At 37.0% G+C, this 12,132-nt stretch overlaps 1 long non-coding RNA gene across 1 annotated transcript; it reads left to right on the top strand.

Moving 5' to 3' along the window:
• The first annotated feature begins 10,123 nt into the window (after positions 1-10,123).
• Positions 10,124-11,305, top strand: LOC113331795. Its single transcript, XR_003351187.1, has 2 exons — positions 10,124-10,281; positions 10,752-11,305. It is a non-coding gene; the product is annotated as an uncharacterized LOC113331795 (long non-coding RNA).
• Positions 11,306-12,132: the final 827 nt, after the last annotated feature.

Below are 12,132 nucleotides of genomic sequence, written 5' to 3'. Positions count from 1 at the left end.
ACCCTAGCTAGTCTTTGTTTTGTCGGTAGTATATCAGACAAGGATTTCCAGAAAAAGTGTTTTGTCGACTCTAGGTCAAGAGCTCAATTCCAGGAATTCTTTTTATTACATTGAAGTTCCCTGAAATGTAATCCTCGGAAATGACATCATCAATGTTTTGCTGAGGGGGTTGATCAAGTCCTTGAACCCAGACATCCAACCAAATTCGAATCTTTATACCATTGCCAACTCTCCAGAAACTGTTATCACGTACAAAAGTTGTATCCCCTTGTACAGTCTTCCATCCCCGGGATGATTTAGCAATTTGTGTAGAGTGTAACATACTTTACCGCAGAAATATTTGGATTGCATTTCTAACCCAATCCTTGTTATAATGCATACAAAGCTTGGTTCAAGATTTTGAGATACCTAAACCCATGTATCCCAAGAAATAAGACAAACACCTTTCTTTTCTCTGAAATCCCAGCAAAATCTCATTTGCAAAGAGTTAATTTGATATATTAGTTTCGTCAGTATCTTCACACAACTCATAGAATAGGCTTGCATAGCATTCGTGACATGTTTTACCATAGTAGATCTACTACATTGCGGTGTAGTCTTTCCTCTCCATCTGCGATGTATACTTTTTCACTTTATCCACCATATGTGAGAAACAAACCTTTTTGTTCTTACCAATAATTAGTTTAATGCCAAGGTATTTTTCATCAACATTCATTCTTTGCATATTGGGTCTTCTCGAGAGCAGTCTACATAATATATCCGGTAGAGAAGCACTGAAATGTACGCTTGATTTAGAGAAATTTACAAGTCTGCCTAAAGTATCCCCAAATTTTTATATTACTTGAAAAATATTGTTGACATTGTGCAGATCGACTTCCGAGAAAACTAGGCAGGCGTCTGCGAAGAATAAATGTGTTACCGATCTTGATACCATGGATTAAATTTTGTTCTTCTTCCTGAATCAGCTGTCATGATAGAGCTTCTATCGCAATGATAAACAGTTAAGGAGATAGTGGGTCTCCCTGCCTGATTCCTCTAGATGGTTGGTAAGCATGGCACGGGGTCCCATTTAGAAGTATATAAATCTTAGTTGTGTTGATGCATTGACTAATCAGATTAATCCATATGTCACATAAACTCAATTACTTTATAACATCAAGAAGAAATGACTAGTCTAATCTGTCGAAGTCCTTCGACATATCCAACTTCAAAGCAAGATTTCCTTTACCCTCCGTCTTCAGCTTCATAATATGTATAGTTTCTTAGGCAAGCTGGATATTTATGAAATCTGATCTTGTACATTACCCTATTTATCCTAGTAAACATTATCTTTGAGATTACCTTGTACGTTGAATTGCATAATGCAATGGGCCTCATTTTGGTCTTCGGAATCAAAGATATATTAGTCTCATTTAGTTTGTTTAGAATAAACATTGTAGTGAAGAAAGATTTAACCATTTCAAAAACTTTCGTAACTACCACCTCCCAATTAGACTGGAAAAAACCCGGCGAAAAACCATCATGGCTCGGTGCTTTATATGGCGCCATACTCTTTAAAGCTTTAATTATCTCATCTGCATTCGATATTCTTGTAAGCCTTATATTTTCACTTTCAGTAATAGAAGTAGGTATGAAACGAATAATGCTAGCATATCTTGATGGACTAGAAGTAGTGTGAATGTCTTGAAAGTGAAAACCATAAAATTCTCCAATTCTAGCCTAATTGAGCGCCACTAACCTTCTGAATTCTTTAGGGAAGAGAAGTTGTTTCCTGCTTTTAATATTTTTCTTTGGTATGATGGTACTTTGTGTTTCTATCCATTTTTAAGTAATATTCATCTCTAGGCTTATGTCCCTGAAACTCACTTTGAATCTGGTGCCAATGCTCTAGTTATTGTTCCACTTGAACCACTTTGATATCAGTTTCTGTCCCACTTGGAATTTGTTGACATATTGTTAGAGCATAGCTCGGTCAACGTCGCATGCGTTGCTATCTGATAGGATTGGGAATGTGTGTAAAATAAGAGAATAAGAGAAGCCTACATGGTTATACCGCAAGTGCACGGTGTCGGTTGTAGCTTGTGCAAATACGGGTCGAATCCACAGGGACTAGGGTGTGAGTTGAAGTTTGCTAAGCTAATTCTCTGAGCAGTGAACTAATGAAGCAAAGGGTGACAGTGGCAAATGACAGTTACAATGGCAATGAGCCAAAGGAAGTGAAGTATAGAATTGAGAAGCAAACAGTGAAGCAAGAATTTGGAAACAAATGTAAACAAAATACCAAGGTCTTTGAATCCACCTCTAACTCACACTGATTATTCATCACTGACAGTAACTTTGTTTTTCTATAACCACTAGCAAGAGGGATGTCAATCCTCTATATAGCAAGGGTCATTTTGATATGAAATCTCCTATCACAACTAAGGTACTCCTCCTAAGCATTAACTGTCTAGCTAAAGCACAATTAATCAAAAGAACAATATATAAAATTAAGCATGAGTTGCAGTTCAGCAACAGTAGATGATTCTAACTACAATGGATGCCTGACATCCAATGTGAAAGGCTAGTGTTGAAGCCCTAAGATGGAGTTTCACTATGAGCATTTAAACACATCATGGCTACTGACAAGAGCATGAATAACAAATGTTAAGCTAAGGTTTCATCTAAACCCTGGAAAATTCAACTAGAACATGTTTTAACACATTAAATAACTGGAATTGAAACATTGAACATAAACAGAGCATTGATAGAACAAATCAAAACAGCACAGTTGAGGCACTGGCTAGTCCAGTCCTCTTGGGTGAAGCTCTGGCTAGCCCAGGCATGAGTTCTAATCCTCCCACACATCCCCTATTTATAGTTTACATGAGTTTCCCCCAAATACCTAATTTCACAGAATTTCAAAAAAGTTGAAATTAAGCTTTACCTAAACACTGATAGCAATCAAATTCGTCGACCCATGCTTCTTATTCGTCTTCTCCTGCTCTTCCCATGCCCTAATTGCAACTCTATTCCGACCTAATTTATCAATTTCACCTCTAGGGTTCCTGACATGGGTGAGGCGTGAAATTGAGAAATTAGAAGGACATAGAGTTGGTGAAAGTGGTAATAATGATGAGGGTAGTGATGGGTTAGTGATTTGAGAGATCGTGAAGGGTTGGTGGTGGTGGCAGCGACGGGGCAGTGGAGTTGGTGGCGCTGGACATGGAGTTGCAGAAGAGAAGAAGGGGGAAGAAGAAAGAGAAGGTCGATGGGATTAGGGGTTAGGGTAGTGTTTGGTTGATGGGTATAGGTATTAGGTGTTTGGGTGTTGAGAGGATGCATCAAGTCTCGAAGATTCACAAAGCTGAGCCGTGGGATGCGGAAATGATAGATCGATCTAACGGCTACAAGTGAAGAGGATGGTATCGACCGTCGGATTCTTGATACAGCGAAACTGATGGCTCAAGATGGAGTTAGGTGCTGTAGTGTTAGACAGGATCTTCAAACTTTGATGTACTGGCGATGCTGCGACCATAGGATGCTGAGATGATCCAATCTGACGGCTAGAAAGGGAAACGGGTATGGATATAGGAAATGGATTTGGGTCAGGGTTTTGGGCCTTGGGTATGCCAAGCCCATATCTTCTTTAAGAACAATTCTTCCTCTTCAAGCCCAGTTCTAACCTTCTGGTCTTGCGCACAACATTCTTCGCGGCTTCCTTGTGTGATTCCTCTTGGCTTCCACCACTTTTCTGCTCTTTTCCGCTCCGCAATTCATCCAAACTTTATTTGGTACCTAAAAATGCAAAATTAATTAATAAAAATATTTATTCTTGAAAACAATGAAAATACAGAATATGGGTTAAAATGGAGAGTTAGAGCACAAAAGATGAGTTAATTGCCAAGAAAAATATATATAAATATGCACTTTTTAGCACTCATCACTATCTCAAGCATGTTTGTCAATGTTAGTGATCAAAACTATAAGTCTTGATTTCTAGCCTACATAGCTAAATCTCGGACTAGGATAGAAAAGTGTAGTTGAGCTCAAGGACTTCACGGCGATTCATCATACAACGACGAAGATCTATACAAGGAACCGTGGAACTTAATCAACAAAAAGGTATGTGGAGACTTGAACTTATCTATCACTCAAAAGTCTATCTCTTCTATCTCCTACTTCTTATGAGACAAAAGTCTTATGCTATATAGAATAGATCATACACATTTGACATTTCGAGCTGAGCATTCATTGCTTATCTTTTATCTCAAAATCCTGTGTTGGTAAAGCGTTTCGCTTTGACCAAGTTTATCTTCACCTAGTGACGAAAGTCATGAAAAGTTTCAATCACTTTGAGAATTGCTCTGACGTGAATCGGTCTGTGAATAACGGCTACATAGTGTCCTCTCAGAATGTCTCAATGATTGAAATGAGAGTTTAGATTACATAACCATGTATTCCTTGAACCGAAGTTTTCGAACTTTTTTGATCAATAGAAATAGGGAGGATTGTGGAATTGGCTTGCCAAGTCCGCGAACTGTCGGAAGTTCTCGACCGAGAATTTCTGCTGGGATTTTCCAAATACTCGTTTGTGTGCTTAGTCCGCGAACCCAATACGCGAACTGGCGGAAGTTCTCTTTCCGAGAATTTCTGATGAGTTTAGAAAACTCAACCGATTAACTTAAGTCCGCGAACTTGTTTGTGAACTTAAGAGGTTATGATCTAAAGATGTGCTCTGAACATGAAACATTAAATTACTAAGGAATGTTTTATGCAAACCGTGGCTATAATGTTCATGAGCCAATTCAATCGAATCGAATCATCTTTGCTTCAATTGTGTCTTGTGTAGTTACATAAGATCTCATAGCAATTGAAAAACTCTATAACTAGTTCATTTGAGTCAATTGAACTAGTTATGGTGAAGAAGAACAAGGTTAATATGAAATGCTCATATGGTTAACCTTTTAGGTTACTATATTGAACCGACATACACGTACACGTTTGGGCATGGTTTTCACGAACCCAGTAAACATCTACCCAAGTGTGTGTGACAAGCTAAGTTTTCGATCCAACGGTTGAGAAATATTATCTTGAATTTAAATCAGGTTTTCATCTAACGGTGAATATGGATTGCTTTGTAACTAAGGCAAAACCCTGATTTGAAGGCTATATAAAGGAGACATCTAGCGTTGTGCAAAACTAATCCCCACACGTCTGTGTGCTACTAGTGTGCCCGCTAGAATCGATCTCCATTAACCTTTGATTTTCTTCTCTAAAATCAGGTTAACGACTTAAAGACTTCATTGGGATTGTGAAGCCAGACCGATACTACTTTATCGTAGTTATGTAATCTGATCTTGGATCTTCTATCGTACGAGTACAATCAATTGATTGTCTTGAGATCGTGAGAGTTCTCCGATAGGCAAGATAAAGAAGTCACAAACTTCTTCGTCTCACTGTTTGTGATTCCTCGACAATCCGCTTGTGTAGTCAGGAAGGATTGTAGAGAGGTGATTGATTAATCTAGATTGTTCTTCGGGAATATAAGACCGTATTATCAATTGGTTCCTGTTACCTTGATTTTATATCTAAAGACGGAATAAAACCTAGGGTTTATCTGTGGGAGACAGATTTATCCTTTTATAGACTTTTCTGTGTGAGACAGATCTGTTTATTATCAAGTCTGTGATTTTGGGTTACAGCAACTCTTGGTTGTGGGTGAGATCAGCTAAGGGAACCAAGTGTGCAGTATCCTACTGGGATCAGAGGCGTAGAAGTACAACTGTACCTCGTATCAGTGGGAGATTGATAGGGGTTCAACTATAGTCCAGTCTGAAGTTAGTTTGCAGTAGGCTAGTGTCTGTAGCGGCTTAATACAGTGTGTATTCAATCTGGACTAGGTCCCGGGGTTTTTCTGCATTTGCGGTTTCCTCGTTAACAAAATTTATAGTCTCTGTGTTATTTCTTTTCCGCATTATATTTTATATTATTGAAATAATATAGGTTGTGCGTTCGTGATCATCAATTGGAAATCCAACCTTTGGTTGTTGATTGATATTGATTGATCCTTGGACATTGGTCTTTGGTACCGTCCAAGTATTCTTTGTATTTGATAAAGACTCGCTATTGTTTTTAGCTTGAGTAAAAATCAAATCAAGAGAGAGATATTAACTCCTTAAGATACTTTTATCTAGATTGAGTCTGACTGTCTAGTTGATTCTCTAGCAAAGTATTTCGGAGTTAGTCCATACAGATTGCTAATCAAAATATTGGGTGGTGTTGTTAGACCCCCTCTTTTTCAATTGGTATCAGAGCAGGCAAACACGTTAAAGACCTTATAAGTCTGTGTTTGTAGCGATCTGATTATGGACAAGTCTATCTCTAATAACGTACCAGTTCAGAAATTACCAGATGATTCTAAAAGCTTGGATTCACCTGAGAGAATTGTCACATCTAAGTCAATATCCAAACATTCTCTTGATGTAAAAACTGTTGATTGGGAAACTCTCCTAGAAGAACAGTTGGATGAACTTTCTGATGAAGGTGATTCAGATATTGATAGAGATGTTGATGAGGAAGTCTCAGAGTATGTTAAGTTTTTGGATTCTTGGAATATGAAGAATATTACAACTTCTCATGTCACACCTCTTCTGACTCCTCTCTGTCGAGAAAACAAGAAACTGAGAAGATGTTACGCTGGTGTTTATTTTTCGAATCGTTCTACCGAATCGATCCTCAAGGATTCTGAGGAAAACCTACGTATGAAGTCACTTCAATGTGATAATATTTATCAAAAGTACTTTTTTTTGGAAGAGAAACTTGTAGAATCTGAAGCAAGGTTTAACTTCCAGCAAAAAGTTTTGACGACATAGAAAGCGCTTATCTCACTCGAGAAAAACGCCTTGAGGCTGATTTAGCTGTTGCTCTTGATAAAATCAAGATGTTGGAAGATGACTTGAAAAAGTTCAATACTAGTTCAAGCAAATTAACCACTATGCTAGGAGCAAGTAAAAATCATCGTGATACACGAGGATTGGGCTATAAGGGAATAGATGCTCCAAGTACTAGCAAAGAGGTAAAATTTGTCAAGGCTAGTGATTCTTCTCAACAAAAGGTTTCCACCGATGGCAAAAGTGAAATACCTTCTCCGACAGTTAAGTTTTAAAAGAGCAAAGTTTATCAACCTCCAAAGTTAGCACACACGGATCGAGGTGAGAACATTCCTTATGTTTGCCACTATTGCGGAAATAAAGGTCACCTGGAAAGGAGATGTCGTTTCCGTATAAGGAATGAGAAACTTCATGATGTTCTTGTTTGCGCATCACAAGAAGTTGTGAAACCAAGATCATACGTTAAGACTGATCCTCTTAACGTTACAGGTTGTAATTGTCCAACCTTTAGGCAAAGGAATCAGTGTTATGATAGACCTAGATTTGCCTATAAACTTCGTACAAATCCTTTTCATAATCGTAATGGTTATCAAAAGGATAACTTCGTAAAGACGAAGACAATATCCGATGCTCCCAATTGGAGAAAGACTAACTTGTAAAAGAATAGTCAATCCAATTCTCTTCTAAGAATTCTAGAAGACAATGATGGGAAGAAGGTTCTGACTATTCCTAAACGCACTCAGAAGTGGATACCGAAGAAATACAATGATGTTTTGAGTGTGAAAAGGAATGATCTTCCAGAAAACTCCATGACTATGGAAAAGGCAGTATCCATGATGTTGGAACTTAACAAGTTTTTTGGAAAAATGGAATTGGATATGAAAGGTTCTAAAAGTGATCTCTTTCATGATAATCCAAAGGTCACTTGTGGTGAGCAAGACTTTGTTCACCCCAACGCAACTTGATTGTGTTGGAAGTGCATCCTCACCAAGGAATGCGCTGCTTTTTATACGGTGAGGGAAGCACAAGAATTGGGGCACACAGGTTATGTTCGGTAAGGCGGTAGAATTCGATTGGATTCATCTAAAAAGGTATGTCTATAAACTTGAGCAAGATTTGTACTTTTATTTGCTTAGAATACTTATAATAATATTGCTTATCATTCATTTCTACCTAACTTGATCTTTATTTAAGGTTCTTAAATGTTTAGGTTTGAAAATAATAGTTCGGAATGTTTGGACTACATGGTACACATACCAAGTATGCATAACAGCATTCAAAATCAAAATCCAGGGGTTTAAGTTCGCAAACCCGTATGCACACTTGACGTCGATATTCGGTAAACTTGTTTTGGCCGTAACTTCTTCGTCCGAACTCGGATTTACCTCATTCTTTTTGATTTCTCTTCCTTATTGAATTCCCTTCAAAATGGAGATGAGAATTGTTGAATTTGAATGAGTTAATATTGGTCTTTGTCCTGTCTCTTGTTTTTTAGTGTTTGCTCCGTTTCGTTGCACTTGTTCTATCTTGGACTTGGGCACTGGGATTCTTGGAGAAATCCTATTCTAAGATATTTTGTGGCTGTTACAAGAGTGATGTTGGTGAATCACAAAGAAGGAAGTTCGAGAATGGGTAGTAGTTCACATTGTTATATATTCTTGAGTGTTCACAATCATCTCATGTGAACTATGGTGCATAGTCGTCAATGACTTTGTATATTCTTCTTTGTTAAGGAAATATTTTTATACGCTTTTGGTAACCACTCTTGGTATAAATCCGTGCAAAAAAGATTGACTCTACCTTCTAAGGGCAAAGATTGTTATTGCAGTATTAATCTTTATGATTTTGTGATATTGCAATTGTTTATGGGATATGTATTGTTTGTGTCCGTGAACTTAAAGGTCCCATATGTTGTCAAAAGTAAAGTCGTTCATGAATTGGTTTTCGTATTGATGAAAGGACGAATGGACTTTTGACAAATACAAAAGTTATGCCTATGCAGTCATTTACTTGATGGAAAATATGATAAAAAATCTTCTGTGTGACAAGGATAAAGTCTATTATGCCATTATGCATGTAGTGATGGAAAGATAGAATAGATCCTTGTATATATTCCGCGGTATTGATCTTCTTTGATCCATTCTTTTTGTATTACCGTGAAGGCTTCATTGTGTGTCTTATGTTGAGCACGACACAAATAAGTCGATTATTCTTATTGGCTTTGTTGGTTGTTCCATAAGATGCTATATGTTGAGCATTATAAACTAAATTAATCATCTTGGTTGGTTATTTAGTTATTTGCTCCGAAAGTCTTCTTTTGTCGAGCAAAACTTTTGACAATTAAATTGCTTACTTTCGTGATTAGTTTGGTTGTTTGTATTCCAATTAGATTAATTATGGGTTCTCTTGTAATTAATCTAGTTGAGTTTTCATATATTCCACAAGTTCTTGTGTTGAGTATATGAACGGCTATACTAACTATGTTCTATTGGTTGATGTAGTCGTATATTCCGTAAGGTTTTCCTTATGTTGAGTATTTGAACGATTAAGGTAGTCATCTCTGTGTGGTTATCTTAGTCGTAGCTCCGTGAGTTTTCTTATGTTGAGCACAATCAATTAAATTGATCACTTTTGTGGTTTGATTTAGTTGCGTATTCCGATTAAATTAATCATGGGTTTACTTGTGATTAATTTGGTTGATTTTTGGATATAGAAAATCATTTCCATGGTTTTTGGTGTCAAAAAAAAATCCTTATTTTCTTTCGAAATTAAGGTCGCTCTTGTTGTTCTTTCGGGAATGACATCAAATGGGGGAGAGTTCTTTTGAACTTGTGCTTAATGGCAATATCCTGCGGGGAGTGCGGCTGTGGAATTTTATAGGGGTTATCTTGTATCTTAAAACTTCTTGATGAATGTTGTTAGCTTCGGCTATTAGATTGCATCTAAATTAAGTTGGTATGTATTTTTCTTTTGGTCATGAAATGTCTCTTGTGGAAATTTCATTATGATCCCATTCTTGTACCTTTGCCAATTGGGATAATTGGAGTTTAGTACTCAGGTTTTGACCAAAACTAGGCTTTGGTCTAACATTTGTCCAACGTTAGGGCTTGGTACCTGGACTGGACGTTGACTCGCGTTAACTAGGTTAACCCTTAACTTCCGGTGAGTAATAATTAAAAAATTTATATAAAATATAGTTATTAAAAGAGTTTACTATTATATCCTTCATTTTTCTTAATATTTCCAAAATTCTTAGAGTAAATAACGAAGAGATCTTTTATTCATTCTCTTCCTCCCCAGACCTTCGCCACCATCACTACACTGTCTCCATCTATCTCTCCGGCACTTTCAGTTCTCTCTCCGGCACTTCCCGTTCAATCACCAACATAATCACGAGCCGACTGTATTTGTATGTTTATTTTTCTTACCAACCCATCTTCTCTTCCTTGGTATTACTAAAATCACCCCCTTGCCTGTATTCATCCAAGTTTCTCAAGAACAAACCCTAAATTCTACCGAAACACCAATTCAATCCTAGCTATACTTTCAACCTAATTCGTTCAATCGATTCAACACCCATCTCCAATTTCTGGAAACACTTCAATTATATCCAAGAACCCTAACTTATGATTTCCTAATTTTATTAACCAAACCCTAATTCTTCAATTCTCTTTACAGTTTCAGAATTAGTTGTTGATTCTTCTCCCTTACTCTCAGCAATGAACTACTTATCCAATTAATCTATCAATAACAAACAGTTTCACTTGGATGAATCTGTTGAGGGGTTTTATGCAAGAACAGTCGGCGAGTCTGTTAACGGGTTTTACTCGATGTGGGTGTTTGATGATTTGTACTAACATTTTCTCTCTTTGATTTCAGATGCTTTCAAATATATACCATCACTAGGTCAAGAATTTGGTTAATTGTGGGGCTGTTTTTTCTTGGGCTATTGAATTTGCTCAAATTATTGGCTCTGATTTGAGATGATTGTTGAATTTGTTGATTGATGAATTTACTTGGTTTGCTGTTGATTGGAGTCTGAGATGATTGTTTGGTGGAATTTAAAGATGAGAGAAACAATGGATTCTAGGGTTCTATTATGACTGAGGAATTGATTGATGATGTTGTCGAGAAGAACAATGGATTTGGTTCTATTGTGGTCAGTGAAGATTTGGGGATTCGTGGTTTCTTTCATGAACAAAAATCAGGGAAAGAATAAGGGAATGGTGCTTGTCATGGGTATGAGAATGGCAGAGTTTGAAGTGAAAGACAGAGCTATTGGTGAAGACTCCTTCGCTTCATTAATCTCCAAATGATGTGAATTCTTTCTGATTCAATCTTTTCAGTGATTGTTAATGTTTGATTTCAATTAAAGTGATTGGGGTATTCTTGTAAACTCATAATTTTAGAGTATTTTTATTTTATAAAACTAATTAAAGTCTGGTCATAGACAGTCAACACGAGTCAACGTCCGGTCCAGGTACCAAGCCCTAACATTGGACAAATGTTAGACCAAAACCTAGTGTTGGTCAAAACTTGAGTACTAAAGTCTAATTATTCCTTGCCAATTTTATTGACAAAAAGGGGGAGAAATATTATAGTTCACACTACAAATACATATGGTTTTCGGATCATTGTGTAAGGGGGAGTGGTTTCCATGATCGAGATGGAGTATTGACTAAGGGGGAATGATACATATCATTGTAGTATTATTGTTAAAGACGTGATACAATTGGACTTTGATGTTATATAATAATACTATGATACTGTATAATAATGATCGAGAATCTCGATTTCTCTCATTGTTATAGCTACGGATCTTCAACAACGATGGTGCTAAACTTACAACCTTTGGGATCATTGGAGTACTTGGAAGGACGAAGATTTCAAGGAACGTTGAAGATTAGACTATGGAATAGGAGCCACTAAAGTTTATCTTTTTTGTATTCCATATGTATTAATAGTTTTTTCATTAAAATTGACAAAGGGGGAGATTGTTAGATCATAGCTCGGTCAACCTCGCATGCGTTGCTATCCCAAGCATGTTTGTCAATGTTAGTGATCAAAACTATAAGTCTTGATTTCTAGCCTACATAGCTAAGTCTCGGACTAGGATAGAAAAGTGTAGTTGAGCTCAAGGACTTCATGGCAATTCATCATACAACGACGAAGATCTATACAAGGAACCGTGGAACTTCATCAACAAAAATGTATGTGGAGACTTGAACTTATCTATTACTCAAAAGTCTATCTCTTCTAT

Source organism: Papaver somniferum, unplaced genomic scaffold (assembly GCF_003573695.1).
Source record: "Papaver somniferum cultivar HN1 unplaced genomic scaffold, ASM357369v1 unplaced-scaffold_128, whole genome shotgun sequence".
NCBI lineage: Eukaryota > Viridiplantae > Streptophyta > Magnoliopsida > Ranunculales > Papaveraceae > Papaver > Papaver somniferum.
This window is presented reverse-complemented; position numbering and strand designations above follow the sequence as displayed.